The sequence below is a fragment of the Notolabrus celidotus genome, chromosome 15 (genome assembly GCF_009762535.1).
Source record: "Notolabrus celidotus isolate fNotCel1 chromosome 15, fNotCel1.pri, whole genome shotgun sequence".
Lineage (NCBI taxonomy): Eukaryota > Metazoa > Chordata > Actinopteri > Labriformes > Labridae > Notolabrus > Notolabrus celidotus.
This window is the reverse complement of record NC_048286.1, coordinates 5,164,763-5,181,117: the sequence shown is the minus strand read 5'-3', so window position 1 is coordinate 5,181,117 and position 16,355 is coordinate 5,164,763.

Below are 16,355 nucleotides of genomic sequence, written 5' to 3'. Positions count from 1 at the left end.
CACTTCTGCAATCTTCTGATGAAGGCTTTGTAACGCCAAATTCTTTTTGATATTTGTGGGGGTTTTTTGGTGAAATGTTGTCAAATGAGTAACATTAATGTCCGTCTGACTTCTGTTAGTTTGCTTAAATATATAAACGGTGTACATTAAGTATTTTTCCAAATTATTTAACAACACATCTTGTTTCCAGGCAAAGTGTGCTGTCATGAAAGTGTGTCCTCACTTTTATACCATCTCACCCCATCATGTGCTCACACACTGAGGATTCAATGCTTTAGAGGGACTATGGGTCTCAGCAGATGTGTGTCTAACATGAGTCTGGTCCTGCTGGAGGTTTCTGCCTGTTAAAGGAAGTTTGTCCTTGCCACTGTAACTTGCTAAATGCTGCAAAGTGCTCTGCTCATGGTGGATTAAGATGAGATCAGGCTGAGTCCTGCCTGTAAGACGGGACTGGATCTTATCCTGTCTTTGTTGTGATTTGCCGCTATATAAATTAAGATTGATTGATTGAGATTGATAGATTATGACGTGACAAATATAAGCCAAAGGACTGTAAAGGATCACCATGCCTTTATATAGATTCTGCAGTCACAGATCATTTAATCACTGATCAATGAAGAACAACCCACTACACAAATATCCATTATATATCCTGCTGACAGACACATTTCCTCACATTGAAGCTCTCCAGGCTCTGGATCGGCTCTTTAGCTCACATCTGGTCCAGATCACAACCCTGGCCACAACCTGCACCCTCCAGCCTCCGACTCCTGCACCGCCCTGACCAGCAGACAAACCTCTCCTCCAACTGTTCAGAACCTCTGCCAGCCTCCTGCCTCAGCCTGAGCTCTGTCTTTTACCTTTCACCTGTCAATCACCTGCCGCTCCGCTCTGTTTTCCACCTCAGGCAGAAAAACCAATTAGCGTCTCTGACAGGTTGGCTGCAGAGCCTCAACTCAAGTTTCACAACTCTGTGTTTCTTCTCCTCTCCCTGTGACCACAGAACAATCTCGCTCATTGACCCGTGTCGGCGCAGGTCAGACGGTGAGAAAATGCTGCAGGCTACCTCAGTGTGGTTGTGATTCTATTATCCCTTGACTGTCCAAATCACATCCTGTTTTTCTTTTTAGCTCTTCCTGTTGTTGTTTTCGTCTCTGATGAGCCTTATCTCCAATCAGAAAGTGTTTCTGGTGTTAAATGAGTTCGTTTTAAAACAGCACATATTCAGGAGATGATAGCACAATCATGGAAATCCCCCCGCAGAGTTCGTGTGAGCTTCCTAAATTGAGATGACCCTTGTGTGAAACTGTTAATTTTCCTTAGCAGCATGTGTCGGGTTTATATGCGTATGAAATCTGTTTGATTGTTCTTTGATGGCACATTCAGCTGTGCAGCATTTGGAAAACACACGTTTCCACTTTTGATTCCATTTGGCAAAAACAACAGGAGTATTCGTGAGAAAGCAGTGTGACTAAATGTTTGTCTCAGTTTAACAGAGGCGATGTGGGGAGCAGCGCTAAAAGATCGCTGTCTTCACTGTGTTTTCTTTGAACTGTCTCATCAGTAGATATGAAATAGACTGTACTGTTAAGAAAGCAAATGATTGAGTTTAGATGGTATCAGCTATTTAAGCATGAAGTTAGCATTATTTTTGTTTGTATTAACCTTGCAAATGCAGCTGTGTTTCAGTCTCTGCTGAATCTGTCTGCTCCACTGTCCTCGCCAGAGAGTTGGCATGTTTATCAGATATTTGCTACTTCAATAGAAGTCTACAGATGTTGATATTTACTCTCTTTTTAATAGAATAAACGGCGTGAGATTGACCCAAAAAACGTAACACATGGAAACAAAATGAGTTACACAAGTATATAGGTTATTACCCTTCTAGAACGCTACTCTCGAGCATGCAGGCCTGCTCGTCGTACCTAAAAGTAGTATGGGAGGTAGAGCCCTCAGTTATCAGGCCCCTTTCCTTTGGAATCATCTACCAGTCAGGGTCCGGGAGGCAGACACCCTCTCTACTTTCAAGAGTAGGCTTCAAACTTTCCTTTTTGATAAAGCTTATAGTTAGAGCTGGATCAGGCTTGGACCAGCTCTTGGTTATGCTGCTATAGGCTTATACTACCGGGCAACTGACGCACTGGGCTGCCATCTCTCTACTTTAACCCTCCCCATCCCATTAAAGTTACTAACCATAGATCTTTCTAGACTCCCTGAGCTCCCTTGTTCCGTAGGCTCCTCTGGATCTCTGTCGTAGATGGCCACCTGCAACAACTACTACTGTACATCTCTCCACTATCATCTCCCTCTCTCTTCATCTCCCTCTATCCCTCTCTCCAACACAGCCTCAGCAGATGTGTTTCTAACATGAGTCTGGTCCTGCTGGAGGTTTCTGCCTGTTAAAGGAAGTTTGTCCTTGCCACTGTAACTTGCTAAATGCTGCAAAGTGCTCTGCTCATGGTGGATTAAGATGAGATCAGACTGAGTCCTGTCTGTAAGATGGGACTGGATCTTATCCTGTCTTGATTTTGGGTCTTTGTAGTACAGTAACACAGAGGATGATGAGAACATTATGTCACAAACTAAAATACTGGATAAAGTGGGAGTAAAGGAAAGATCTCAGGATCCTAGTCTGACTCATTATCAAGCATCAAGTTGGAAAATTAAGAGAAACTGCAGTTCATCAAGTCTCCACTTGGGGGAGGCTCCAAAAGGATGTATATCATATCTTCCAACACTCTCGTTTTTCCCAGTCTCATATTTTAAGGCCATCCTCTGCCCCTCTTCCAGTTTGTTGCTTTTAAGAGAAACTCACTGGATCTTCATCACAGCCCTAAAATGTTAGAATGAAAAATGTGTAGACCCACAGTGGATTCATCCTCTTGGGATCACAAATTTTGGTACAAAAGTACTTGGGAGTCCAAACAATAGTTAAAGAGACATTCGAGGTTGATTGGACCAGACCGGCTATTCCATGATTTGTATTGCTGGCATTTTTTAAACAAGCAGGTAGAAACAGGATTTATTTTTCTATCAAGTAGTGAAAGGCACAAAATAAGGAAATGTTTCTCAAGTTGGAAGGGGTTTTTTTGCATGTTGTGATGGACAGGTGAAGCCAAATGCTGGAGGAAGTTTATTCAGGGAGGACAATCTGTTTCTTTCTCTCCTCAAGAGAAAGAGAAACACAGAGAGATGTGTGCAGCTGGCTGTGGCCGCAATGCTGCAGAAGTTTGTAGATTGGTCTCCGTAATTGGAGAGGAGAAGGTGTCAGAAAGAGAAAGAGCCAGAAAAGCACATCGGGGATTGAAAGTGACGGATGGAGAAGAGATAATGACAGGAAGCACAAACGGAGAGGGCTCCACAGGTCCCACATCCACACTCAGCTTGGGGTAAAAGGGAACACTATAGGTTTTCCAACATCTCTTCCGGCTTTAAATAAATGCCAAATGACTTAGAAAGAACCAGGAGGTGGGAGCATCACCAGGGAATCTCTTTTTGAAGCTGAGGAAGAGGAGCGAGAGATAAATGGAGATCCTCTGGGGAGCTACATGAAGGGGAGAGTAAAACTCTTCCTTCACCTTCACAGTTTTTCTCCAGCCTCAGTTTTCTCTCGTCCTCTCTGACATTTTGTTCCTCACATCAACTTTTCCTCTCAACCACTTTTCACTCTCTCTGTCTTTGCTCTTTCTTTGCTCTCTCTTTTTTTAATTACCATCTCTCCTCCCGTACCCTCAGGTTTTTCTCAAATCGAGGCTGGTGTTGCTGTTTTAAAAACCACATTCACAACACAAAACATCATGTTAGGTGCCAAATTGTGTTTGTGGATGTGCAAATTCAGCCGGCACATAAAAGTTTGAGATTTATGCACATTTAAAATTGGTTTGTGGGTTGGCTGATCTCCCAGTAGAGCTCCCACGTTGCTCTGTTTGCGAAGCTTTTAATGCAGTCGACATTCAAGTGTTTTAACACTCACAAACTTGACGGTCACGAGGTCAAACCTTGGTTCAAAGTTATGTTAATCAGTTCCAACAGACAACAACAAGTTGGCACAATGTCTGTTTTACAATTTATAATTCAAACTTTCCAGGAAGAAAACTTCACATTGTGTGCAGTCTGTAATTTCTCTTGGGTAAAACTAAAATCAAAAGCTTTAGTGGTTAAAAAAACGTATGTCAACTGAATATTTTTTAAGATTAGCTATGCTTTCCCTTTGGTATAATCAAACATTTAATTATTGTGCATTAATTTCAATTATAATTTTATAATTATAATTATATATTGTTTAATGTTTAACTTGTTTTTATCAGACTGCAGCCATTAGACTCAGAGGCAGATCTCATGCACAAATATTTCATAATATTTCAGACTTCAATAGAAGTCTACAGATGTTGATATTTACTCTCTTTTTAATAGAATAAACGGGGTGAGTTTGACCCAAAAAACGTAATACATGGAAACAAAATGAGTTACACAAGTATATAGGTTATTACCCTTCTAGAACGCTATCCTCGAGCATGCAGGCCTGCTCGTCGTACCTAAAAGTAGTATGGGAGGTAGAACCTTCAGTTATCAGGCCCCTTTCCTTTGGAATCATCTACCAGTCAGGGTCCGGGAGGCAGACACCCTCTCTACTTTCAAGAGTAGGCTTCAAACTTTCCTTTTTGATAAAGCTTATAGTTAGAGCTGGATCAGGCTTGGACCAGCTCTTGGTTATGCTGCTATAGGCTTAGACTACCGGGGCAACTGACGCACTGGGATGCCATCTCTCTACTTTAACCCTCCCCATCCCATTAAAGTTACTAACCATAGATCTTTCACATTGTGTGCAGTCTGTAATTTGTCTTGGGTAAAACTTAAATCAAAAGCTTTTGTGGTTAATCTTAAAATATTTTTTTAAGATTAGCTATGCTTTCCCTTTGGTATAATCAAACATTTAATTATTGTGCATTAATTTCAATTATAATTTTATAATTATAATTACATATTGTTTAATGTTTAACTTGTTTATCTTCTGTCTATCTAAAAGTCTATCTTCTGAAAAAAAAAAAAAAGACATAAAAAAATCAATTGTTAAAAAGATCAACTAAGTTAAATAATGAATTAAACTTAATTTAATACATAATAATAATAATAATAATAATAATAATAATAATAATAATAATAATAAGCGCTGTTGCCTCACAACTAGAAGGTTCCTGGTTCAAATCCCCGGCCGGGCAGGTGCCTTTCTGTGTGGAGTTTGCATGTTCTCCCCGTGCATGCGTGGGTTCTCTCTGGGTACTCCGGCTTCCTCCCACAGTCCAAAAACATGCTCACCAGGTTGATTGATCACTCTAAATTGCCCATAGGTGTGAGTGTGTGCATGAATGGTTGTCTGTCTCTCTGTGTTAGCCCTGTGATAGGTTGGCGACCTGTTCAGGGTGTACCCTGCCTTCCGCCCATAGCCAGCTGGGATAAGCTCCAGCCCCCGTGACCCCTAACAGGATAAGCGGTCAAGATAATGGATGGATGGATGGATAATAATAATAATAAATAAAAAGTGAAATTATACAAAATTAATAAAAAAATGGTCCGTGATTCAATTTGATCTGATATCGATTTTGGCGCCCCCCTGTGGACAAATGGGAATCTTTTCTCTTTCCTGATTTTTTAAAATTCTCAACCCTTTTTTATAAGACAGACACAGAGTTGGCAGACTAGATCAGACTTAAGTGGAGCTTCCTTTGTCTCTCTATTTCCTCTTATGCCAAAATATGTATGTTTCTTTACAGAGTGCGTAAGAGTGCAGCGCAATAAAAAACTTTACATCCACAAAGAAGTAATAAATATATTTAGTAGTGAATGAAGTTCAAAACTCAAAAGTTGCCACCAATATTTGTCAGCTTTTCATATCTGTTCCTCAAACTTACAGTCTTGTTTTTCGACTCAACAAGACCATGAAAAATACGTTTTTAAAACTGTTTGATTTGCACTCTTTCTCTGGGCAGTAACAGCTGTTGAGCTAACCATCAGACAAAGAGCTTCAGGCTGTTCTGCAGTGTCTCTCCTGTTTTCAGCTTCAGCAGCAGCTTCTGGATCAACTCCAACAGAGGAGACAGACTGAAGCAGACCAGAGAAAAGAAAGAACTACCACCACTCCAAACCTCCAAACACTTTACATGAAAAGAAGACAAGCACCTGAAAAGAGAATTGGACTCTTTAAATTTACATGCCAGTTCAACTTTTGATGCAGATGATAGACACATTTAAGAATCAAACACTCCCTTAAAGAGTCATCGGCTCCATAGCATGTCGCTTTAAGTGCAAGGTCTGCACATTAAACTCCTTGACAGGGATTAGAAGAACGTAATAACATCAAATATGAGTGTTATTTGAATGAATCTGCTCACCATGAAAGTGTTTGGTAAGGATGGGTGAATCGAACGTAATTGGACTTTGATCCGTGCAAGAAGCAGGACTCAAAGGTCATCGAGTCATCCTTTCTGTGTGCTTTTATAATCAAAGACTGTATGAGACATGGACATAGTCTCAGTGCCGTCACCTATCTGTTACTGAAGCTAACATTAGGGCCGCCATACTGGACATGCTGATTCAACCTAACTTTCACAGTCAAACTAGATAGGGCGAAATCAGAAATTCCAAGATGCCCGTTGGAAATGTCTCTCAAACGTCCCCTGTGGACAAAATTCGTACTCGTAACCCCGAGCTGTAAATCCAAGATGGCTTCTCCCGACATCAACAGTAAAAAAACATACTTTTAGTGGTGTTTATTTGCAACCTAGTTTTGCTCTATGTTATCAAATAAATCTGGGGACATGTCGTCATTTTTATTTCGCCCACAAACTCTCGTGTGTTGTCATCAACTGGAATGGGCGAACAATGCTAACAACAACAGGAGCTAATGGCGAAACAGTTTTCAGAGTTGCTTCAGATCGTAACTGGACCACGATCAAGTCGGATCTTAGGTCAGTCCCAGCTTTGATATCCAACCTCTGAACCATGAAGCCTCCTGACAAACAGCCTCAAGTGGACACCAAAGGAACTGCAGTTTCTCACACTTCATTTTTCAACACCTGAGTTTGCCACTTGGATTCTTTGTAAAGCAAATGTAAGCTATTTTGTTTTCTTCTTTATTTTCACTTTTTGTTAGACCTCTAACCTCTAACTACGTTGGATAGTGATTAGTTGAAGTTAACAGGCATGGCACGGACGTCGGGCTAGCTAACAAACTGATTCTTTGGTTCATTAAGCTCACACATTTCTCTTTTGATGGGTAAACGTTGAAAAAATTCCCACCGCTGCCACCAATGTAACTGAGAGTTTTCAATGACGCCCATACTTCATCAATGTAATAAAATAATAACACAAAGCTCTGTCTGAACCAGAAGTTCCAACTTTAATAGGCGCATCGCCGTCAACAACACATCATCCCAACAACGCTACCGTTCATCCACCTTCAACATAAAAGCCCTGTATGCTTCACAGGGGAACTAGAATCTTCAGAGCCCTATAGATATAACAAAATAGCTTACACAAGTGAAACATACAGGAAGCAGAGCAAGATGAAACAAGGTGAGGATGAGGGCTGACGGAGGAAGAGCGGTGAGATGGTAGAGCAGTGATGAAGAAGAGGAGGAGGGCTCAGAGACACAGTTGGAAGCTCATTCATTCGTGTGTCTGCTGATAGAAACATCAGAGCGACTGAAAGCATGCTATCAGCCGCCTGCAGCCTGCTTTGGGAGAGAGGGACAGAAAAGTGAAGGAGAGAGAAAGCGTGAGTCCTGGTTCAGCAGCTTACAGTTCATTATGTAGATTACAGGGTTAAAAAGACTCTATTTAGCAAGTCCAATTTCTCCTTTATGGCCTCTCCGAGCGAGGAGACGATCCATTACAGGTTAGCAAAGAGCAGCGGGGTCAGAACGATCCGACTAGCAGCACAACACTTTACTTCGCCAGCCATCTTCACTCAGAGAAAGAACATTGTGTCAGCTTTTTGTATTTTTAAATGTGAATATGTTGTAATGAAAAGTGTAAGGTTGAAGGTCAGACGCACTCCCACACATAAAAACTGAGAACTTTATCTTCTTTCCAGCACCAGAATCAGAATCCGTAATTATAATCACCATCTGCTAACAAAGCAGGGCTGCACGGTAAATATATAATGTATTATGTAAATATAACCTTAAGATAGTGTGTTTAATTTCTACAGCTTCTGTGTAAGCATTCTTCTGCTTATTAAAAAGCAGCGTCGATGTTTCTGCGTGGGAAGGAAAATATGTGAACCGTTAAAAGGTCAGACGGAGATTGGGAAACTATCTTTAACGTATTAATCAAATTACAGTAACAATAAGAGTAAAAAATTACGGTGATAAATATTCAGCTGAGTCTTTTAAACATTAGGGATGATTTATAATTCTAATTTATTCTCCACCACAAGCCATTTATAGAAGATCTGCATGAGATGTGATTATAAGCACAAAACATGCAAATGAAAAATCATGTTCTTTACATCCCTGCGTGTTTGAGTCTGCTGACAGAGGAGTTTATTATTCATATTCAGCTTCAGTATATTTTATTTTATGAATTATGACCACCTGACCTGTCGAGACATGGACTCCTCAAGACCTCTGAAGATGTGCCGCAGTATCTGGCACCAAGATGGAAGTGGAGCCTCCACGGATTGGACTTCTTGCACATTTTTAACTGCATCACTGGTTTTGTAAATATATGTAAACGTACTTATTTAGTTGTGGATATACTTCTTAAGATAAGCTTATTTTACTTTCTGTAATTTAAATTCACAATACATTTTTAATAATTGATATTTTATATGCTCTTGTTTACTTTATACTGTTTTGCACTGTCTACTTTGCTGCTGTAACAATTTGTGGGACGAATAAAGGAATATTTTATCTTATCTTATATCTTATCTTCTTCGTCTAGCACATCCCACAGATGCTGGACTGGATTAAGATCTAAGAATTCTGAGGACAAGACCTTGTAGCTGTGTTCCTTTAACATCGGACTTCCACCAGATCCATGTCAAGTCCGTCTCTGTTCCGCTGTGTTCCGGCTCCGTGCTCTCTCATCCGTTAACACCCACCGGGAGCAGGCGCGCCAGACAGCTGGAGTCATGTGACCAAGGTTTTCCTGCTGTAATTAATGAATCAAGGATTCTCCTCCTCCTCTCCTCATGCATGTTGTCCTTCTGGTCCTCTGAAACCTCTGACCTGTTGACTCCAGGCCTGGCTCCGCTCATCATGACGGTTTGTTGTTGTAATTAAGTGAAATATGATCTGGTGATAACACAGAGTGTTTTATTCTGAAAATTAACCGGATGTTTTCATTTTGTTCTGGTGAAAAATAGAAGTCTTGTGAATCTGATCTGGAGGACTCTGACTTGCCGGATCGGTGAATGTAATGGTGTGGATCCACATACTCCTCCTCCTGTGCCTGTGCTCTGTCTCACTCAGTGGAGTAGCAAAGAAGGAGCTTGTGTCCGCGAAAAAAGTTCCAATCATTTGTATTAAAGAGCCGGTCAATGATTTGGTTCGTTGGTGAATGTCACAACTCTATCAGCAACATTTCTTCATTATGTTTGCATGAAATGTGCTTCACTGAGATCACAGAAGCCTGACTTTAAATTCCTGGGTCGATGCTCATCAGTGCTTTCTGCACTGATGACAATGGGAATTGATTCGGATCACTTCATGCTGATCACACATATTTGCACTAAAGGCAGCAGAAACCCAATCTTCAGGAGATTGAAAGCGGTGATTAGACGCTCGACTGAAATCGTACGTGGGTTTCAAAAGTCAAGACACGAAGCAGACAAACATTGCGGAGGTGTCGAGACTTAAGAGTCATCTTTTTAAACGTGTGGCGTTTCAATAACATGAGATCAAGTTATAGAAGTTTGTGAGATCAAAATCCCTCTGAGAGGTTCATTTACAGATCTTCATCTCTTACAGGAGTATTTAGCAGCAAAGCACATTATTTCCGCCTTGAATCCCAAAAGCCTAAGCACGGGATTATCTCTTTTACTCATGATTGTTTCTTTTCTTGGCTTAAATAATATCCAAATAAAATATTAAATAGTATTTGTTTCCTTTGATTGTGAGCAGTCAATGAGGACCGAGTGGGAGTGGATTTGTGGTTTTGGCGAGAGAGACTGAAACATCAAACGATGGATTAAGAGACTCATTTTTATTCCCAGACAGTGGATGAAAGATTACCCAAGATACTCTGGGGCTAGGCCAAGGCATGTAGACAAAATGGTGGGTGGCCAGCGAGTTGACACAGTAACAGACTGTGAGCCAGCGGCTGCCCGGGCAGAGGGAACATGACAGCATGAGAAACAGATACTGAATGTTAAGATGATGAACGGCTGCTGGAGGTTTTCACAGAAATGAGGGAATGAAAGTAGACAATGTAATAGGAGAGAAAGAAATGGAGCTTACATTAGAATAGAAAAATATCAGGTATTATGGGTGTGTTGTTGGAGAGAAATAAATGGAGCAGCAGAATCATTTGTTGATCCGTATGTTGTGAGATTGGGCTGCAGAGTAATGGGAACGGCTGAGAATCTGAACAGAAATGACCCAACAAAGGAGGTCGTTCTGGAGAGATGTGAGGCCCCTGGGAAATCAACATAATGAAATCTTCTCACCTGAAAACACACCGGCGGGCCGCGGAGTAATTGCATTTCATGCGGTCGCCTGGATCAGATGGAAAAATGAGGCAGTGACGGTGTGGACAAACACGGAGGCCTCCGATTGAAGAGGGTTCAAGTGGCCTGTAAAGGTCTAACAATGCAGTGTGCAAGACTATAACCGAGTTCATGAAGGAGACAGATCTGAGTACTTCCAATTGAAAAGCTTATTCCTGCTGCACACAAGAAGAACCGTAAAATCCAGTTTATAAGATGCACTTTTATCACCTGTAGGGTCTAAAAAGTGAGCTGTGTCCATAACCCCGGGCAGCCAGTAGTGAGGGGGTTTATTATGTCAAGATTTTCATCCAAGAAGCAAGTGAACAAGCAGATAAACTGGTCTGCCTCCTTCAGAAGGTCTTGCATATAAAGAAAACGTCTGTATACTTCTGAGCAGGTAAATCTTGTGTCGTGCTGGCCTGATTGAAAAGATGCTATCAACGCATCTGCAGGCTGCGCTCCAGCGACGACCGCACCAGTAGCTAGCAGGATGGCAAAAACAGACGGTGCTAGAGAGAGCTAAGCGGCTGCACCAAAACAGCCCGTTGTGGACTTTGCTGGATGCAATGGAGGACACGCAGAAAGACACACCCTCAATAACAAACCAGATCACACATACCGGTGTGATGTTGTAACAAATATACATGCAGTCTTCCTGTAACTCAGTATGGTGTACATTTCGTGGGACGTCATCCTGATTAATTTGTGGGAGACTTTAATGCCGATCAATGCCGTGCTCACTGCTGTGCATATTCCGTCCTGTTTAACTAATTCACAAGTAACCTTTCTTTCTCTAGCAGATGCTTAAATTAAACTATGTTTCTTTCTAGATATATTTTGAAATCAGTGAAGAGTGTTTTCTGCTTCTTTTGTTGAGCATCCTATTGTTCTCTCTGTGCCACCAGGCCAGATTCCACCAGATCTGTGTCCAGTCCGTCTCTGGATCAAATAGGTGTCTATTCTAGTCAATGTGTTATCTTCCACTGGGTCCGCTCAGTTGCGTTCCGGCTGAACCTCTGATCCGGCAGGTCGGAGCCCTCCGGATCAGATACACAAGACTTCTATTTGTGCCGGATGCTGGAGCACGACCCATCAATCTCAACAGAGCAGATGGAGCGGGACAGGAAGTCAGGCACCAAAACAAAATGAAAACATCCGGTTAATTTTCAGAATAAAACACTCTGTGTTATCACCAGATTGTATTTCACTTAACTACAACAACAAACTGTCATGATGAGCGGAGCCAGGCCTGGAGTCAACAGGTCAGAGGTTTTCAGAGGACCAGAAAGACAACATGGATGAGGAGAGGAGGAGGAGAATCCTTGATTCATTAATTACAGCAGGAAAAACTTGGTCACATGACTCCAGCTGTTCGGCAGTCCTGCTCAGTGCTGCGTTCTGAAAACTCAACCGGTGGGTGTTGACAGACCATTGATAACGGAGCCGGATATGGATCTGGTGGAGGTCCTATGTTAAGATGGTTGTTGTTGGCATGAAGGAAATCACTCACACAGAAGTAATAATAAAGAAACAAGGGAGCTCAACGGCCAGGACACCGATCCGGAATGACTTGTGTTATCAGGATGTCCCTTAGGTCGCCTCTGCTACTTAAAAATATATATAGGTCAAAGAGATAGGAGTGGACCCCTCCTTTGTCTCCTGGATCACAGATTATCTCACAGAAAGGCCACAGTTTGTCAGGTTGGGGAACTGTGTCTCTGGGACAATAATGAGCAGCATGGGGGCTCCACAAGGGACTGTTCTGGCTCCATTCCTGTTCACACTGTACACAGCGGACTTCAAATACAACTCTGAGTCCTGCCACATCCAGAACTACTCAGATGATACTGCTATTGTGGCGTGTATCTGGAATGGACAGGAATCTGAATACAGGGATCTGACAAAAGCCTTCAGTGACTGGAGTCACAAAAACTGCCTCCTACTGAACTCCTCAAAGACAAAGGAAATGTTAGTAGATTTCTGAAAATCCAGCCTCTGCCATCAGCTAGTTAACATTCGATGGGTGGACATCGAGGTGGTGCCAACCTACAAATATCTAGGTGTACACCTGGACAATAAGTTGGACTGGTCCCTTAACACAGATGCACTCTACAGGAAGGGGCGGAGCCGCCTCTTTTTCTTAAGGAGGCTCAGATCCCTAGACATCTGCAGAAAGATGTTGCAGATATTTCATCAGTCTGTGGTGGCCAGTGTGTTCTTCTATGCTGCAGTCTGCTGGGGAAGCAGTATCAAGCACAAGGATGCGAGGCGACTGGACAAACTAGTAGAAAGAGTTGGCACTGTGATTGGAACCAGGTTGGACTCACTGGAGGCTGTGGTGGAGAGATGCACACAGAAGAAGCTAGAGGTCATTCTAAATTACACAGATGATCCACTTCACAACTTCTTTGTGGACCAGAGAAACAGCAGCAGTGGACGGCTCATCTCTCTGCGCTGCAGGACTGAGAGATACAGAAAATTATTCATCCCTGCAGCCATTAGGCTTCATAACTCTCAAGCCAATGGGAGATGAGCTGACAGACACCTGAATTATTTGTTTTATGTGATTTTTAAAATTGTATCTGCCAGACACCTGAATTTCCCCCTTCAGGGATTAATAAAGTACATTCTATTCTATTCTATTCTATTCTATTCTATTCTATTCTATTCTACAATCAATGACTGTTTTAGAACGTTTAAAAAGCCAAGAAATGATGTCTCTTATTGTTTCATTGGGACTCAAGGAATTTAATCAGTTAACCGTCCAGACAGGATGAGGACTGCCAGGAGCACACAAACACGCCGACCATGTTGGACAGTGAAGGTAAACAAACAAGAGAGTGTTACTGAACTCCGAGTCTCAGTTAAACAGCTTCTATAAACAGCAGGCCGGCTCAGATCTAATACACGGATAATGTAATGACTCTCCACCAGACTCCGACTGCAGGGAGAGGGATAAACAAGCAGATGATGCTGAAATGAATAAGGATCAGATCTCATTATGACTGCAGGTGTTTTCTTTCAGCCATTCGAGAATTTATTTCCTCCAATTAGCCATGAGTATACCTGTGTGTGTGTGTGTGTGTGTGTGTGTGTGTGTGTGTGTGTGTGTGTGTGTGTGAGAGAGAGAGAGAATATTACAGCTCGGTGTTAAATACATGACACTCTTCATCCGGGCAGAGGAAGTAGTTTGGTGTCAGGCGTCTGGTATTTGTGCTGAATGTGATTATGAATTAATGTACGCTCTGATCTGTGCCATCTGCTCTGGTGGTTTCACTCTTTTCTATGGATCAGAGGAGGCAGAAGTCATCCAATGAAAACTGAAAAATACTGCTCCCAAACAGGATGATACAATTGGAACTGGTTTGAGAAAACAAGTGTGAACAACATATGTTTGACTTTCTATTCCACCTGGTGACACACTAACTTAGTAACATCCTAGAAAATAAAGGCTCATCTATGCTCGGATACAACCGAAACACCAACTTCGATCACACACAGCTCTCCAGATTTGAGTTTCTCCCTTGCCTCTCAGGACTTCTGTAGCATCTGTTTCTGACAAGTGCTGTCTGCTCCGCTGTGTTTTGTGAAACCTAAGGGGACGTTGTAGTTTTTGTTATATCCCTGTGGATGTTGCCAATTCATCTGTTGTTTCTGGAGACCACATATTCCTCCATCCTGATCTTGCAGTCATTTTTCACTTCGTATCAAACTGTCTTTGGAGCCGTGAAAGCCCAGAGGAGCGCTGAAATGTGCCAGCTCTTATCAAATTCTCAGAGCTGGAGCTGGAAACAGTCAAACAGCAGCAGGCCTGTCTAACAAGCAGAGGTACTGAGGGTCGGTGTAACAAGCTGCCTCGGTGAGTGGGTGTGTGTTCAGCTGAGCTGTGACTGAACATGAAAAGCCCACAGCGAAACCACACTGGTGTTTTCTTCTCAGGTGAGTCTGCAGGGATTTCCTCACCTTTTAAACAAAAATGACCTCAGACAGCAGAGCGCAAAGAGCGGCACGATCGGATGAATACCAGGTAGAATGAAGCTGAATTATCTTTAAGTCGTCATAAAGCTAATACATGTTGCAGGGAAGATAATTCTTACTGACTGAAAGTATCAGACAATCATGACATTTAAAAACGACACTGAAAGCACAAAAAATGACAAAAGTTCAGTCTCCAGTGCTACTCTGGCAGTGAAAACAGCAGCGTCATGTCCTCTCTGGCCCAGGATACTTAATCAAGGATATAGATAACGAGCTGGGAGGTTTAAAACGAGACGGTATTAAAGAGGCAGACGTGGTTTTATAATTGAAAATGTAGAATCCAATATTTTGGAGAGCCTGACCCACATTCGAAACTAATTTATGATCATTCCTATAAAAATTGGTCTTTTACATAGTTATGTTTTTTGAAAGTTAAAGAGGTGGTATTATGATTTTGTCATATTCAAATACAAATACTAAGTCTGAGTAATCTGTGGATGAGACCGCCGGATGTTCTTCATTTAATTTAATTTCTTTAACCAGGATAAAAAAAAAAACTAATTGAGATTCAAAATCTCTTTTTCAAGAGTTTCCAGGCGAAAACTGGCAGCATCACAGTTCACACGGCTCTGAACAGCTTGTTCAAAGAGTCACATGAGGATTTCCAAGAGATGCAACATAGGATTTGTGCAATTTGTGACATCACAAGTTGGTGAATATCCTGAAAAGGGCAAATTTGTCACTTTGAATAGAGAAACACAGTGAGGGAGGCTTCCAAAATGCTTGGTTCTGGAATGCTGGAAGGGTCCTTAAAGAGACAGTACATGAAATGAAGCATTTCAAAAAGGGTCTGAAATTTGTTTTTTCAAAGTCACCATCCTGAGATACGTGGAGAGTTTTTGAGCTGTAAATCATTTAAGCTTCTATGAAGCTGTCAGAGGGACAATATGAAAGATTTGCTTAAATCGTGACATCACCAGTCAGTGAATCTCCTTAAAAGGGCAAATTTGTCAATTTAAATAATGAAACACAACTGAAGGAGGCTTCCAGAATGCTTGGTTCCGGAATACTAGGTTTTGGAATGCTTTGTTCCAGAATGCTTGGTTCTGGAATGCTTGGTTCCGGAATACTGGGTTCTGGAATGCTGGTTTCTGGAATGCTTGGTTCTGGAATGCTTGGTTCTGGAATGCTGGGTTCTGGAATGCTTGGTTCTGGAATGCTTGGTTCTGGAAAGCTGGGTTCTGGAATGCTTGGTTCTAGAAAGCTGGGTTCTGGAATGCTTGGTTCTAGAAAGCTGGGTTCTGGAATGCTTGATTCTGGAATGCTGAAAGGGTTCTTAAAGAGACAGTACATGAAATGAAGCATTTCAAAAAGGGTCTGAAATTTGGTTTTTCAAAGTCACCATCCTGAGATACGTGGAGAGTTTTTGAGCTGTAAACCATTTAAGCTTCAATGAAGCTGTCAGAGGAACAATATGAAAGATTTGCTTAAATCATGACATCACCAGTCAGTGAATCTCCTTAAAAGGGCAAATTTGTCAATTTAAATAATGAAACACAACTGAAGGAGGCTTCCAGAATGCTTGGTTCTGGAATGCTGGGTTCTGGAAAGCTTGGTTCTGGAATGTTTTTTTCTGGAATGCTTGGTTCTGGAAAGCTTGGTTCCG